Source organism: Scardinius erythrophthalmus (assembly GCF_964197995.2).
Source record: "Scardinius erythrophthalmus genome assembly, chromosome: 13".
In the NCBI taxonomy this organism is placed as follows: Eukaryota; Metazoa; Chordata; class Actinopteri; order Cypriniformes; family Leuciscidae; genus Scardinius; species Scardinius erythrophthalmus.
In genome coordinates, this window is record NC_138233.1 from 40396183 (window position 1) to 40413357 (window position 17175).

The 17175-nt window shown below is 38.0% G+C and overlaps 1 pseudogene across 1 annotated transcript in view; it reads left to right on the plus strand.

Moving 5' to 3' along the window:
• Window positions 1–17175, plus strand: part of LOC308700509 — a 209955-nt pseudogene that overhangs the window by 5912 nt on the left and 186868 nt on the right. The window contains exons 4-10 of the transcript XR_014032262.1: window positions 12587–12760; window positions 13935–14108; window positions 14342–14512; window positions 14814–14862; window positions 14896–14987; window positions 16174–16347; window positions 16581–16751. The product of XR_014032262.1 is annotated as an uncharacterized misc_RNA (transcript). The remainder of the gene's footprint in view (window positions 1–12586; window positions 12761–13934; window positions 14109–14341; window positions 14513–14813; window positions 14863–14895; window positions 14988–16173; window positions 16348–16580; window positions 16752–17175) is intronic.

The window sequence follows — 17175 nt, forward strand, 5'->3', positions numbered from 1 at the left end:
CATGCATATTTAGTAGTTCACACCTGGTGAGACAATGTCCCTGCATACAGGTGTGTCACCTATAGCTAACTTAAATATACAAGCTTCATAAAAATGATCATTCTAGAAGAAAATTTCAGATGGCATTTAGAGGCTTTTGCATCTGAACTCTTCATATATACACACACACACATATATATATATATATATATATATATATATATATATATATATGCATGCACATACATACTTTATAATCTTTTCAAAACTAGTCAACGTCTTTCAAAACGAAAGTATACATTTTATCATATGTATTTCAAAGTAAAGGATTCATTAGATAGTTGATGACTTTATTTTTGACAAAACACATACAGTATATATTCCTCATCTCAGTATAGCAATAGAGTTTGCTAAAAGCTGTTCATTCAATACAGCAGTATTTGAAAATCGATCATATTTTGTAAAATTACATTTATATTTGCATTTATGTCAAAACCTAGAAACTTTTAAACATCAAAAGGACATTTATTAATATGTATTCGTGTCAAAATGACAAATAAACAGATTTTCCTATTCAATTTTGCATGGAAACGCTTCCAAGACGCTTGCGTGTTGCGTGAAAAATAGGCGTCGGTTCTATTTCTAGAATGCACGCGTTTTCCACGCGGCTCGTGCCGCGCCTGAGACGCGCGTCTCACACAGGCAGTGTGCAAACTCTAAACTGTTAACATGGGAGCCAAAATAAAAACGGACACGCCACGCAGCTGAAACGCTTACACCACGCATCCAGTGTTTCACCGGCCTTATCCAGCGGATGTGGGCGTTTCACAGGTTTGTATGGATCGCCTCACATTTGCGTTTGTATAGCGGGGTCTCCGTAGGCGGAGTCACATTAAAACTTAATTAGCTGAGATGAGAACGACTGACATCTCTCTCTTTACATACATATTATATAAACTGTGAATATTTGTTTTTTATAAAAATTACTTCATTTAAAAGAAGAGAATTCAAGCTTCATGCCTGTGTGTCTGTATGCCTGTTTGACTGAGTATTCGCTGAGTTACAGTTCATTTTCGGACGCGTTTCAGAATTGACTTCACTGACGGAGAGTAGGCAGAACTCGCATCATGTTTATTTTTCTTTATTTGGCGAAAAGCACAACACTTTGTTTTTATTATGAGCATACACAAAAAAAATACACACTAAACAGGATCGATTGATGTATAACACAAGCATATAAGATAAAAATTAATATTTTTATTTTATTTATTTTTTGCACTCATACGGAAAAAAACGAGCCTATCGCGCCAGCGCGATAGCCGACCCCAGGGGGTTAAAACACCGACTTTAAAGAGAAAAACAAGTGGAAAACGTAGAGGAAAAAAGTTAGGAAAGAGCAGGTTCAAGAAGACCAGACAAAGGAAAAGATGGTTCAAGAGACCATGTCTGACATTGAACACAGTAACTCAGATGATTCTGTGACAGGAAGTGAGTGTGAATCTGTAAGTTCAATTGACTCAGTCTCTCAAAGAAGATCTGGGAGGAGTGCTTACACCCTTGAAAAAATAAAAAAAAATTTGCAGAACACAAAAGGCATGAAGGGAGTTCAAGTACAAGAGTTTTTTTTTCCTGATGCTGGAATGTTCATAGAGGCTGCAAGAATGTCAATGAAAGAAATTGGTCTAGGGGGTCTCACAGAACAGGAAGTATATAGGTTAAAGAAATTAGTTCAAAAGGTGAGATCCAGTAGATTAAATGATGAAAAGGAAGTGTTTTAATTTTTCTTTTTTCTTTGTCAATTTCTTGTTTTTGGTTTGCACAGTTTTTTTTTTTCTAATTTATTTATGAGTAATTTAAGACTGGGCAGCCTGAACATGAATGGTGCAGGGGATTTTAGGAAAAGAGCAATACTTTATGAGTTGATAAGACAAAAAAAGATTGATGTTATGTTTCTTCAAGAAACACATAGTGATATAAAAAATGAAAGTGAATGGATGATGGAATGGGAAGGAAAGGTGATAGTGAGTCATAAGACTACCACTAGTGGAGGTGTAGCAATTTTACTAAGAAATAATATAAATCCAGTCTCATGTGAAGTAGAGCATGTAGTCGGGGGACAGTTGCTGAAATTACAGCTTGAGTTTGAACATTTTTCTGTTGTATTAATAAATTTGTATGCTCCAGTATTGGGAAGTGAAAGAGTGATGTTTTTAAATAAAGTTAGAGATATTGTAAAGAGTTGTAAGTCTGAAGAGTTTTTTTATTTCTAGGGGGTGATTTTAATTGTACAGAAGATGATAAAATTGATAGAAATCACAAAGAACCACATATACCTTTGCAGTGTGTTTTAAAATAAATTCTGAAAGAATGTGAATTGTATGACATTTGGAGGGTTCTAAATAAAACACAGAGGCAGTACACATGGACACAAGTGAGGGAACATTATGTGACAATGGCTAGACTGGACAGGTGGTATTGTTTTAAACATCATTTTAATATTATTAAACAATGTGCAATTTCTCCTGTGGGCTTCTCAGATCATGGTCTAGTCAGTTGTAATGTTTTTATCACTAATGTAAAGCCAAGAAGTGCTTATTGGCATTTTAATACGGTTTTATTGCAAGATAATTTTTTTTGTGAGGTGTTTGGCCATTTTTGGCAACAGTTTAAGAAAAAGAAGTCATCCTTTGACTCTTTGCAACAATGGTGGGACATTGCAAAAATAGAGATACAGCAACTGTGCCGTATGTATACATTCAATGTTTCGAGAGACATTTCCCGATTTGAAAGATCTAGAGAAAGAGATAATTGAAATGCAAAATTTAATGGAATCTGTTAGAGACAGAGAATGTGTCAAAATTTTAAAGGATAAAAAGAGTTTTAGATGATTTGTTGGGGGTTAAAGCACAGGGTGCTCTGGTACGCTCGCGTTTTCAGAGTGTAGCTCAGATGGATGGCCCAACCAGTTTCTTTTTTGGACTTGAGAAGAAAAATGGCCAAAATAGAACCATGTATTCCTGAATCAGGCACAGAAATTATAGAGGCTAAGGAAATAAGAAAAAGAGCGGTAGGTTTTTATTCTGAGTTATATAAGAGTGGTCACGTGGAGGTGAAGGATATAGCCAGTAAGTTTTATGTGAGACTGCCTAAAGTTCCGGATGAAGCAAACACTGAGCTGGAAAAACCTTTTACGAAAGGTGAGCTGTATAACGCCCTAAAGAGTATGGAGTGCGGGAAAGCTCCAGGGATCGACGGAATTCCTGTTGAGTTTTATAAATCACTCTGGGCAGTTTTGGGTGATGATCTTCTGGAGGTGATTAATGACAGCTTGACCAGAGGGTCGCTGCCGACAAGCTACCGGAGAGCAGTGATCACCCTGTTACCGAAAAAAGTAGACCTCAGAAACATAAAAAACTGGCGACCTGTGTCACTCTTATGCTCTGATATAAAAATCCTATCTAAAGCCTTAGCAGTCAGGTTAAGAGAAGTGATTGGTGGGGTCATACATATAGACCAGACATACTGTGTTCCCAATAGATCGATCTTTGACAACATTCATTTAATTAGGGATATTTTGGACATCTCTGGATCATTGGGTTTAGATTTTGGCCTTATTTCCTTAGACCAGGAAAAAGCCTTTGACCGGGTTGAGCATAAGTATCTCTGGAAGACTCTGAGTGAGTTTGGTTTCAGCCCGGGTTTTATTAAAATGATTGGGGTGTTGTATGCAAACATTGAGAGTATACTCAAAATTAATGGAGGGTTGAGTGTTCCTTTTAAAATTACAAGAGGTATTAGACAAGGGTGTGCACTTTCTGGCATGTTGTATGCTTTAGCCATTGAACCTCTGCTGTTAAGAATTAGGGCAAACAATGATGGGTGGAGTATACCGCAATCTGAGTGTAAGATTAAGTTATCAGTTTATGCTGACGATATTGTGGTTATGATAAAAAATCAAGAAGAGGTAGACACTTTACAGGTAATTTAAAATGAGTTTGGTCTATTGTCTTCAGCTAAAGTAAACTGGTGTAAGAGTGAAGCCATTGTAGGCGGAAAATGGGAAGGTAGATGCCTTCCTAAACTACCAGCTGGACTTGAGTGGAAGAAAAGTGGTTTTAAATATTTGGGTGTTTATCTTGGAGATGATTCAATGTTGCAAAAAAACTGGGAAGGGGTTTTGGAAAAAACAAAAGGTGGTCTGGAAAAATGGAGATGGTTGTGGCCAAAAATGTCCTTTAGAGGACGTGTGACAATTATTAATAATCTGGTGGCTTCAACGTTCTGGCATCGTTTGGCATGTACTGATCCGCCAAGTGGACTTCTCGCAAAACTGCAGTCTATAATAGTGGATTTTTTCTGGACTAAACTTCACTGAATACCGCAGAGTGTACTCCATCTTCCTAGAGAGGAAGGGGGACAAGGACTGATACACCTGGTCAGCAGAGGAGCAACCTTTTGTTTACAGTTCATTCAAAGACTTTTAACAGGTCCAGAGGATCTGGTTTGGAGAAACGTTGCTGGATCTATTTTAAGACAAGCTGGAGGTCTGGGTTTGGACTTTACTTTGTTTTTAATAGATTCTAACAAGATTTCACTGAATGGACTGACACCTTTTTATAAGGGGATTTTTAGAGTGTGGAGCTTTTTTAAAAAGAGAAGAGAGGTTTCGGAGTTATCTCTATTTTGGTTATTAGAAGAACCGACTGTGTTTGGAGCCAGGTTGGATGTATGTAATGAAATTGCATGTGGATTTGAAAATGTAATGTATTCTTCAAAAAAGGTTAAGTTGGGTGATCTGATAGCTGAGAGGGGTACTGAGTTAAATAACTTGCAAGGGGTAGCATCTGGTCTAAAATTAAAGTCGGAAAGATTGGCAAGAAAATTGTTGGAGGTTTAAAACAGAGACTTACGATGGAAGAAAAGCTTCTACTTGTGATTTATGGGGAAGGGAAAGTTTCTCCAAATAATAAAGATCCTTTTCCTGAAGTTTTCTTTACTCCTGATCTTAAAGGAGCTAATGTTGGAGCTGGATGTTGGAGAACTTGGAAGATTTAAAGGGCACCTATTATGCCCCTTTTTACAAGATGTAATATTGGTCTTGGGTGTCCCCAGAATGTATTTGTGAAGTTTCAGCACAAAATACCCCACAGTTAATTTATTATAACCATTTGAAAATGTCATTTTTGGGGCCTGTTTTAAAAAGAGCTGTTTTGGTGTGTACCACCTTAAATGTAAATGAGCTGCATATCCCCGCCCTGCTGGACCCAGATGATGAAGAGACTCCGGCAGAATAAACATGAAAGAGAATGGACCAGGACGTCTCGGAATGGTTATTTGATACATTTATGTACTTACAAAGTTTTAATCGCGTCCCCTTTGCAATTATGGATGTGCAACACACACACACACAAACAAATTGTGATAACTTTCGCGCAATTTTTTGAAACTAACTTACACACACGCTTATGTGGCAAATATGAGAAGATGGCTAACGTTACAGAACCAGAAAACATATGCTGCAGGGAGATAGACGTTTATATACTGTCTATGGAGATAGAGGTATTCATTTTACATTTGTTATTGCTGCAAAAAATAATGTACATGACATAAAACTGTCTGACGTTGTTTGTTGAGACATCCTATGACGACGACAATAAATAGCTTTAGACGCATTTGTTGTTGAACTGGCTGACATCGATTGAAATGACTATTTGCTCAAAAATCATAAAATACACTTACTTCTTCTGGAGGTGACGTTGGATCGCGAACAGTAGGCAACGATCCACACTTGAGGATTAACTTTGACCCTCGTTCCCTAAACAGTCAGTCAAAAAAGGATTCTTGTATTTAGGAAGTTTAAGTGGCGCCTTTTCTTCATAAATAAAATCCATCCGCTGCGTTTTCAGTGGCTCTGATGTCAGTGAAAACTACTGTGTCCATTCTTACATCCCACAACAGAACACCTAACGTTACTCTTCTTAGGAGACATTACCGGCTGTCGTTGAAACAATGGCGATGGTGTACAGAACAGATCACCGAGGGGGGGGTCTATGCCAAAACCAGACTGTCAATCAAACACGTCGGTGGGGCTTAGCGCAATTCTACGTCACAGTGAGAGCAATTTTAGAACAGGGCGTTCTGAGACAGTGCTTATTATTTATTGAGATAGTAAAAAAACTACTGGGTGGATTTTTATCATTCTAGGGTGGTTTTGCTCACACACTGCCAACACACATTTATGTTCAAACACCATGTAAAAGTGAATTTTGCATAATAGGTGCCCTTTAAGTATTCACGAGGCTGACCGTAAGAAATTGTATCGAAATTGTGTTAAAGTTTTAAATAAGAAAGTTTTAAATGGAAGAGTAGACACTGTTTTGAGAGACACATTTGGCTTAGATCAGAGTATAAAACCTGTGTGGAGAATATTATATAAACCTCCTTTGGGAAAAAGAGTGGGGGATCTTCAATGGAGGATTCTACACGGGGCAGTTGCTGTCAATGCTTTTATAAGTGTTATTAATCCTAATGTGTCTAATGGGTGTCCTTTTTGTAAAAAAAGGGAGACAATCTTTCATTGTTTTATGGAGTGTTCAAGGTTGGATTATTTTTTTGATTTTCTTAAATTGTTGTTTAACAAGTTAAATGAAGGTTTTACTGTTCAGAGTTTTATTCTTGGTTACCGGTATGTAGCAAAAAATAGAATAAAATGTCAACTTTTAAACTTCATTACAGGTGAAGCAAAAATGGCAATATATCTAAGCAGGAAGAACAAAATTGAAGGGTCAGAAGGATGTGAAGTTGTGTCTATTTTAAAAAACAGGATAAAATCAAGAGTTTGGATTGATTTTAAATTCTATAAGATGATGAAGGACTTGACATCTTTTTCAAATCAGTGGTGTTCCAATGATGCAGTTTGTTTTGTTGTAGATGATCTATTTTCTTGTGTTACAATAAGCATCACTAATGTAACGTGTATTGTTGTGTTTATATTTATATTGGAATTGTGTTGTAATGTATCAGAATTGTAAAATAAATGTTTTGTTAAAAAAAAAAAAAAAAAAATCTCTCTCTCTCTCTCTCTCTCACTTCCGGTGTGTCTGAGTGCGAGTTGACGGAGTGTGTGAGCGTGGCTGGAGGGCTTGTGAGTGGAGCTGTTTTCTATTTTCTTCCCCTTGCTGTTTTTCTGGTCTTTTCTATTTAGTATTTTTGGTTCTTTGTTGGGCCGCGTGCCATCCACTTTATCGGGGAAGCATGTCGGCCCCACGTGTGCAGGTTTTGAGTTCACTCACGCGGCGTAATGCAGTTAAAGTTGCCGCCGCGGTGAGTGTGGAGGAATGTTGTCTTGCCATTGGTGAGGTTGTGGGGCATGAGAGCGTGCTATCCGCCTCCAGAATGAATAGTGCCGTTGTGGTGTTTCTTAATACCGTAGATAAAGTCAAAGTAGTTGAGCACGGAATAGTCATTGGTGGTGATTTTGTCTCTGTTCTTCCTCTTTCATTACCAGCTAAGAGAGTCACTTTGTCGAATGTTCCACCATTCGTAAGTGATGAAATTTTGGAACAAGCTTTATCCCGGTATGGAAAGTTAGTATCTCCGATTAAAAAGATCCCAATCAATAGCGGATCACCTCTGTTGAAACACATTGTTTCGTTCAGGAGATTCGCGTATATGATTATTCAAGATGATGTCGAGCTAGACATGACGCTAAATTTTCGAATTGACAATTTTGAATACGTTATTTTTGTCACTACCGCGAAATCTAAGTGTTTTAGTTGTGGTAAATCTGGACATTTAATTCGCAATTGTCCTGACAAAGTTTCAGGAAGGGAAGCAAACGTTGTGAATGAGAATACTGAGGGTGGTGGTGGTGCTTTTGGTGTTGCTGACATAGTTGAGGAGGTATTGCCGGGGCCGAGCTCGGCTGTGGCGGTGACGGCTACGATCGTTCCCGGTGAGAGTGTTGTTGCGTCGACTTCACTGCAGTGTGAACACTCGGGGACGATACGCACCAAAACACTTTCAGAGGCTAGTGTCAAAGATTTATCGAACGTGGCACAGTTTTCTGAGGATAAAGGAGATGAGCAAAATGAAAGTGCTTTAGAGAATAGTTCAGTGATATTGCAAGAGGCTTGTGCGACGGATTGTGTGGAGGAAGAGCATTTTTTCAAAATGTTTGATGCCAAAATAAGTAAAACGAGTAAAGTGCAAGACAATATGGATCAGGATACAGAAAGTGATGGTGGGTCTTTTGACTCTAGTATGACACTTTCTCAGGGGGAGTTCATTGGTCGGGATTATGGACTTGATGATATTAAGTTATTCCTTAGATCAACAAAAAATAAAAGAGGTGTGAATGTGCAGGAATATTTTCCTGATGTCAAACAGTTCACTGAAAAAGCAAGAAGCCTAATGGCAGAGAGTTGCTTTACAAACAAAGAGGTCTATCGACTTAAGAAAATTGTGAGGAATCTCAATACTGTTTTAAACAATGATGTCTGTTAATTTTAAAAGTAGAATGGCTGATGTTTTTTGGCTATTTGGGTGTTTTTTCTTTTCTTTTTTCTTTTTTATGAGTGAAGTGCATGTAGCTACTTTGAATGTTAACGGTGCAAGAGATTCTAGAAAAAGAGCTACAATATATGAAGTAATTAAACAGAAATATATTGATGTTGTTTTGTTACAAGAAACTCATAGCGACTTGAAAAATGCTGCTGATTGGGCGAGGGAGTTTGATGGCATCCCTGTGTTAAGCCATAACACTTCAATAAGTGGGGGAGTTGCCATTTTATTCACAAAGAATTTTAGTCCTATTTCTTATGATGTTGATGAAATAGTAAAAGGTAGGCTTTTAAAAGTTAGAGCTGTTGTCGAAAGTTATGTGTTTATTTTTATTTGTGTATATGTTCCAACTGCACCAGTTGAAAGAATGGTTTTTTTAGACATACTGTGTTCAACTCTACAAAACTGTTGCCCTGAAGACTTTTTGTTCCTAGGTGGTGATTTCAATTGTACTGAGCATAATTTAGATCGAAATCACATTGAGCCTCATTTGGCGTCGCGTAAACGTTTTATTCATATTATTAAAAAGTATGATTTATGTGATGTTTGGAGATCTTTAAATGGTAATGAGAGACAGTACACTTGGGTTCACACACGTGATAATGTTGTCATTAGCTAGGCTGGACAGATTTTACAGTTTTAATCACCATCTTAGTATTTTCAATAAATGTTATATAACACCAGTAAGTTTTTCAGATCACAGTATGGTGCACTGTAAGCTTATTTTAAGCTCAATAAAACCAAAAAGCGCATACTGGCATTTTAATACTAATTTGTTAAATGATAATTTTTTTAAGGAATCATTTAAGTATTTCTGGGAAGCCCACAGAATAAAGAAGTCTTTTTTTTATTCATTGCAACAGTGGTGGGATGTTGGTAAGATAAGAATAAGACAATTTACTCAACAGTATACTCACAACGTTACTAAGGAGTTGACTCGTTCTTTAGAGTTTTTGGAAAGAGAGATAATTGAATTTCAAAATTTGGCTCAATCTACTGGCGAGATTCATTATTTAGAAGCCTGCTCAAAGAAGAAAGCTCAGTTAGCTGATCTACTGGGGCATAAAGTACAGGGGGCTCTGGTCCGTTCACGCTTTCAAAGCATTGACCAGATGGATGCACCATCCCAATACTTTTTCAATCTGGAAAAAAAGAACGGGCAGAAACGGTTTATTCATGGATTGCGCTCCGAAGATGGAGTTTTATTGTCGGATCCTGCTGGTATTCGAGGAAGGGCAGTACAGTTTTATCAAAATCTGTATAGGAGTGAGCTCAAGTCAGAGTGTTGTGTGGACAACGTTTTCCTTGACAGCCTACCAAAGGTGTCAGAGGAGGGTAATGATGAACTTGAAGGAGTGCTGACCCTGGAAGAGCTCTATAAGGCCCTGCAAAGCATGGAGTCTGGGAGGGCACCAGGAGTGGATGGCCTCCCGGTTGACTTCTATACCGCTTTTTGGTTGGAGTTGGGTGTAGATCTGCTGGAGGTACTGAAGGACAGCTTGTCGAAGGGCGGGTTGCCGTTGAGTTGCCGAAGAGCGGTGATCACTCTTCTTCCAAAAAAAGGGGACCTTACAGATATTAAGAACTGGCGCCCTGTCTCGCTTCTCTGCATTGATTATAAAATACTTTCTAAGGCATTGGGTAACAGATTGGCTGGAGTGTTGGGTCAGGTTATCCATCCGGACCAGACGTACTGTGTCCCTGGTAGATCTATATTCGACAATATTTCTTTAATTCGGGATATTTTTTACGTTTCTAAATTGTTAAATTTGGACTGTGGCTTGATATCTTTGGATCAGGAGAAGGCGTTTGACCGAGTAGAGCACTCATATTTGTGGAGTGCTTTAACAGCTTTTGGTTTTAGCAAGAACTTTATAGACATGCTTAGGGTACTCTATTGTGACGTTGAGAGTATGCTGAAAATAAATGGTGGCTTATGTGCTCCTTTTCAGGTTCTCAGGGGTATCAGACAAGGTTGCTCCTTGTCTGGAATGTTGTATTCCGTGGCTATTGAGCCATTGCTTCAACAGATAAGAGGTCAATTAAGTGGTTTGTTTTTACCAGTTTGTAGTAATAAAATTTGTTTGTCAGCCTATGCCGATGATATTATGGTGATGATCAACAGACAAAGTGATGTGCAGATTTTACTTAATTTAATTGACGAAATAAGACTGTTGTCTTCTGCAAAGGTCAATTGGAAAAAAAGTGATGCTTTATTGTTGGGACAATGGACTGATGGTAAACCTTGCCTTCCTGATGGGTTGTGTTGGGGGAATGGGGGTATAAAATATTTAGGAGTTTATCTAGGGGATGACAGTGTGTTACAAAAAAATTGGGAGGGGCTGATGGAAAAAGTTAAGGGGCGATTGGATAAGTGGAAATGGTTATTACCGAATATGTCTTATAGGGGGCGAACTCTCATTGTCAACAACTTAGTGGCATCTTCACTTTGGCATAGATTGGCATGTGTAGACCCTTCACCACAGTTTTTAGCGGAAGTTCAAGCTGCTCTTGTTAACTTTTTTGGGGACAAACTGCACTGGGTCCCACAGAGTGTTTTATACCTCCCCAAAGATGAAGGTGGGCAAGGTTTGATTCACTTACAAAGTAGAATGGCTGCTTTTCGGTTACAGTTTTTAAAAAGATTACTTGATGGTTCTTCAGATTTCAGCTGGCGTGCTGCGAGCTGCACCATTTTGCACACTGTTGGGGGTTTCGGACTGGACAAATCCCTCTTTTTAATGGATCCAACCAAATTGGATTTATCGGAACTGCCTGCTTTCTATCGAAATCTTTTCAAGGTGTGGAGTTTTTTTTGTGTTCACAAGACTGAGAACTCATATTCTCTCCACTGGCTTTTGCAGGAACCACTGATACTTGGGGCTCGTTTGGACATTGCTACTCACTGCTATCTGCCGGGTTTCAGCACCATATTTCTGAGATCCAAGGTTTTTACATTGGGACATTTGTTGACTTTAACTGGGCCTCAATTTGAGAATGTGGATGTCGTATCCAAACATTTAGGAATCAGATCTGTTCGCTTATTAACTCGTTTTTTTGTCAAACTTAAATCATGTTTTACAGTTGAAGAAGATCACTTGTTAAGAGACTTTTTTAAAGGGGTTTGTACTCCTGATGTTGAGGATCCCTTTCCGTGTTTGATTATTCAACCCAATCTTGAAGAGGGTATGGGTTTTTTGCTGAAATCAGGTGAATCTTTGTTTTTAGATTTCTTGTCAAGTGAAGGAAAAAAACTGTATAGAGCCTGTGTTTTGGTTTTTAATAAGAAAACGTTAGAAAAAAGAACTGATACACCATGGCGTTCTGTTTTCAAACTGAGAAATGATGTAAAACCTGAATGGAGATCATTATATAAGCCACCATTGTCTAAAAGGTTTGGTGATATACAATGGAGAATTCTCCATGGGGCCATTGCTGTCAATTCTTTTATTTCGTTGCTGAATCCAGAAGTTAATTCTGTTTGCCCTTTCTGTCTTCAAAGAGAGACTGTTTTCCATGCTTTTATGCATTGTTTTAGATTAGAACCTTTGTTTATGAGATTAAAAGAATTGTTTTGTAGGTTTAATGAAACGTTTTGTATTGAGACTTTTATTTTGGGTTTTAAGTACTTTCAGAAAGAACGTTTTACCTGTCAATTGTTGAATTTCATTTTAGGGCAAGCAAAAATGGCTATTTATATCAGCAGGAAAAACAGAGTGGAACAAAAGGGTAGCGATGATGTGAACGTGTGTTTTTTAACTTTGATAAAATCTAGAGTTTTGATTGATTTTCGGTTTTATAAAACTATGAGAGATCTTTCAACTTTTGAAATGATATGGTGCAGTCATGGTGCTTTATGTGCAGTTTGTGAAGGTGATTTGTTTTTTTATTTGTATTTTCATTAGGTATTAATATCCTTTGTGTAATGTGTTGAATGTATTATATGGTCAGTTTATTGTGAAAAGATAGTGTTAAAATTGTAAATAAAGTTTTTTTCAAAATTCAAATTCTCTCTCTCTCTCTCTCTCTCTCTCTGCTAATGTAGGTTAAGTGACTGTTGTATGACAGATGAAGGTTGTTCGACTCTGACTTCAGCTCTGAAATCAAACCCATCACACCTGAGAGAACTGGACCTGAGCGGGAATAAACTAGGAGACTATGGAGTGAAAAACCTCAGTGATCTACTGATGAACCCACAATTCAAGCTGGAGAAACTACAGTTAGTATCATTATACTGTACAGTAGTATTTATTCGTATTGGTACATTAGTGCTGTGAGATGTTTCAAAAGTGGTGGGGACAATATCGACCTTAGCAAAAAGTGGTTGGGACTTGTCCCACAAGTTCCACACGCAAATTACGCCTATGCTTACACATAGTACGCGTGCAATACAGTTTTGTAAACTCCATTACTTGTGTTTGTTTTCAGACGTAATAACAGTCGTTTTATACTTGTGCTTATGCGATATCATGATTTTTGATCGTGGATGACTTAATGCCTCCACAATCTGCTTTTGAAGAAATACGGTAGTATCGTGCTACAGCGCACATTCTATCAGCTGCAGTTCTGGCGCCTCAATCCCAATACTGTTCAACTCGACGTACATTCACATCACATGTTAATGCAGCGGTAGAGTTACACTCACAGGACACTGCACTTATTGACAATCACAAAAGTTCATTATTTGCTTGTGCTTTAAAGCTTTGCCGGGTAAACATTTCATTGGCGTTCTGTTCTGACATGATGCACTTTTGCCTGAAGCGCGCGCGCACTGTCAAACAGCGCCAAACTGGACAGACCCATCTGCTAGCGATGGGGGGCCGAGACTGAGAGAGCTACATGGATCTACATGGAAAAATATGCACCCAACAAGCTTTGAAATTTTGCTGTTTTCATGAATACAAAAGTTGGGTGACCCTCCCTCTAGACTAAAAAAAGTTGGATGACTTTCCCCTCAACAAAGAATAAAAAGACATGACCCTCCCCTATTTTGGACATTTTGTCCCAATCCTCCTTGCAAAGCTGCTTCAGCTCAGTGCAATTTGTAGGTTTCCCAGCATGAACTGAACATTTCATTTCAATGGGGCCCTTTTTGTGAACTTCTATTTTGTGGCAATTCCAAAACTTTTCTTGTTTTCCCCCATTTTTTTGTTGCTTGTATGTTGTGTATCATTCAGATCAAAGACTTGTACACTTGAACAGTTTTAGGTAATTGAAACTTTAAAAGTGATGTTGATGTCTAACATATTAAAGTTCTCTGTGCCTTTTGTATGCCTCCATATTTAGTTGTAATTTTTGCAAAATATAATTGATTTTAAGGATTTATATGGTTCAGGTAATGTTTATAATAACTGATTAATCAGCTGAATGTTACATTTTCCTCTCTGTTTTAGACTCTGTAACTGCAGTGTAACAGAAGAAGGTTATAAAACTATGGCTTCAGCTCTGAGATCAAACCATTCACATCTGATAAAGCTGGATCTCACAGGCAATGATCCTGGAGAATCAGGAGTGAAGGAGCTCAAGGATTTACTAGAGGATCCAAACTGTCAACTGAAGACACTGAGGTGAGGCGGATGAAATAATTAACTTAATCAATCATATGCAGGAGAATTATCTATAGAAATATCATTTCAGTAAAACGATAAGCTGTACAATCTGTTGTTGCATCAAAGTTGACAGTGATTTCAAGACACAAATCCTATAAAATGGTTTTCATCAGCACCAACTGCTGGATGTTTTCATTACACCAGGTTTAGTTGAGAACTGAATTGAATCTGCTTCATCTTCTCTTCTGCAGGTTTTTGAGTTCTGCTGCAGAGGAAGCCTGTCAGTATCTGAATAGAGTTATGGGTAAAAACCCGTTACTCCTGAGAGAGCTGAATCTGAGTGGACATGAACTAGGAGACACAGGAGTGAATCAGCTCGCTGCTCTACTGCAGGATAAACACTTTCAACTCAACACACTGATGTGAGGATTTCTCATTTATTTATTTATAATCTTGCATCACTTTTAATAGTGATGTTACTGTAGCTGATATAATATTTCCTGAGATGAGCCTGAGTTCACATTATATTTGTATAATATTTTCACCTTAGTATTTTGTGATCTAGTGATATGAAGATTATCTCAATTCCTGTGTCTGTTTTATATGTTTATGAAGATGATGTGACTTTACAGAATAAAGAGTTAATTTATTTTCTCCCATTATTTTCTGCTCTCTCTCTCTCTCTCTCTCTCTCTCTCTCTCTCTCTCTCTCTGCTAATGTAGGTTAAGCTGGTGTTGTATGACGGATGAAGGTTGTTCTTCTCTGACTTCAGCTCTGAAATCAAACCCATCACACCTGAGAGAGCTGGACCTGAGTGGGAATAAACTAGGAGACTATGGAGTGCAGAACTTCAGTGATCTACTGATGAACCCACAATTCAAGCTGGAGAAACTACAGTTAGTATCATTATACTGTACAGTAGTATTTATTTGTATTGGTACATTAGTGCGCGAGATGTTTCAAAAGTGGTGGGGACAATATCGACCTTAGCAAAAAGTGGTGGGGACATGTCCCACCCGTCCCACACGCAAATTACGCCTATGCTTACACATAGTATGCGTGCAATACAGTTATGTAAACTCCGTTACTTGTGTTTGTTTTCAGACATGATAACAGTCGTTTTATACTTGTGCTTATGTGATATCATGATTTTTGATCGTGGATGACTTAATGTCTCCACAATCTGCTTTTGAAGAAATGCGGTAGTATCGTGCTACAGCGCACATTCTATCAGCTGCAGTTCTGGCACCTCAGTCCCAATACTGTTAAACTCGACGTACATTCACATCACATGTTAATGCAGTGGTAGAGTTACACTCACAGGACACTGCACTTATTCGCAATCACAAAAGTTAATTATTTGCTTGTGCTTTAAAGCTTTGCCCGGTAAACATTTCATTGGCGTTCTGTTCTGACATGATGCACTTTTTCTGAGCACGTACGCCTGAAGCGCGCGCGCACTGTCAAACAGCGCCAAACTGGACAGACCCATCTGCTAGCGATGGGGGGCCGAGACTGAGAGAGCTACATGGAGCTACATGGAAAAATATGCACCCAACAAGCCACTTTGAAATTTTGCTGTTTTCATGAATACAAAAGTTGGGTGACCTTCCCTCTAGACTAAAAAAAGTTGGATGACCTTCCCCTCAACAAAGAATAAAAAGACATGACCCTCCCCTATTTTGGCCAGCTTGTCCCAATCTCCCTTGCAAAGCTGTTTCAGCTCAGTGCAATTTGTAGGTTTCCCAGCATGAACTGAACATTTCATTTGAATGGGGCCGTTTTTGTGGACTTCAATTTTGAGGCAATTCCAAAACTTTTGTTTTCCCACATTTTTTTGTTCCTTGTATGTTGTGTATCATTTAGATTAAAGACTTTTACACTTGTACAGTTTTAGGTAATTGAAACTTTAAAAGTGATGTTGATGTCTAACATATTAAAGTTATCTGTGCCTTTTGTATGCCTCCATATTTAGTTGTAATTTTTGCAAAATATAATTGATTTTAAGGATTTATATGGTTCAGGTAATGTTTATAATAACTGATTAATCAGCTGAATGTTACATTTTCCTCTCTGTTCTAGACTCTGTAACTGCAGTGTAACAGAAGAAGGTTATAAAGCTCTGGCTTCAGCTCTGAGATCAAACCCTTCACACCTGATAAAGCTGGATCTCACAGGCAATGATCCTGGAGAATCAGGAGTGAAGGAGCTCATTGATTTACTAGAGGATCCAGATTGTCCACTGAAGACACTGAGGTGAGGTGGATTAAATAATTAACTAAGTCAATCATATGCAGGAGAATTATCTATAGAAATATCATTTCAGTAAAACAATAAGCTTTACAATCTGTTCTTGCATCAAAGTTGACAGTGATTTCAAGACACAAATCCTATAAAATGGTTTTCATCAGCACCAACTGCTGGATGTTTTCATTACACCAGGTTTAGTTTAGAACTAAATTGAATCTGCTTCATCTTCCCTTCTGTAGGTTTTTGAGTTCTGCTGCAGATGAAGCCTGTCAGTATGTGAATAGAGTTGTGGGTAAAAACCTGTTACTCCTGAGAGAGCTGAATCTGAGTGGACATAAACTAGGAGACAAAGGAGTGAATCAGCTCGCTGCTCTACTGCAGGATAAACACTGTCAACTCAACACACTGATGTGAGGATTGCTCATATATTTATTTATAATCTTGCATTACTTTTAATAGTGATGTTACTGTAGCTGATATACTATTTCCTGAGATGAGCCTGAGTTCACATTATATTTGTGTAACATTTTCACCTATGTATTTTGTGATCTAGTGAAATGAAGATGATCTCAATTCCTGTGTCTGTTTTATATGTTTATGAAGATGATGTGACTTTACAGAATAAGGAGTTAATTTCTTTTCTTCTCTTATTTTCTGCTCTCTCTCTCTCTCTCTCTCTCTCTCTAATAATGTAGGTTAAGTGACTGTTGTATGACAGATGAAGGTTGTTCTTCTCTGACTTCAGCTCTGAAATCAAACCCATCACACCTGAGAGAGCTGAACCTGAGCGAGAACATAATAGAAAACACAGGAGTGAAGCACTTATGTGACGTA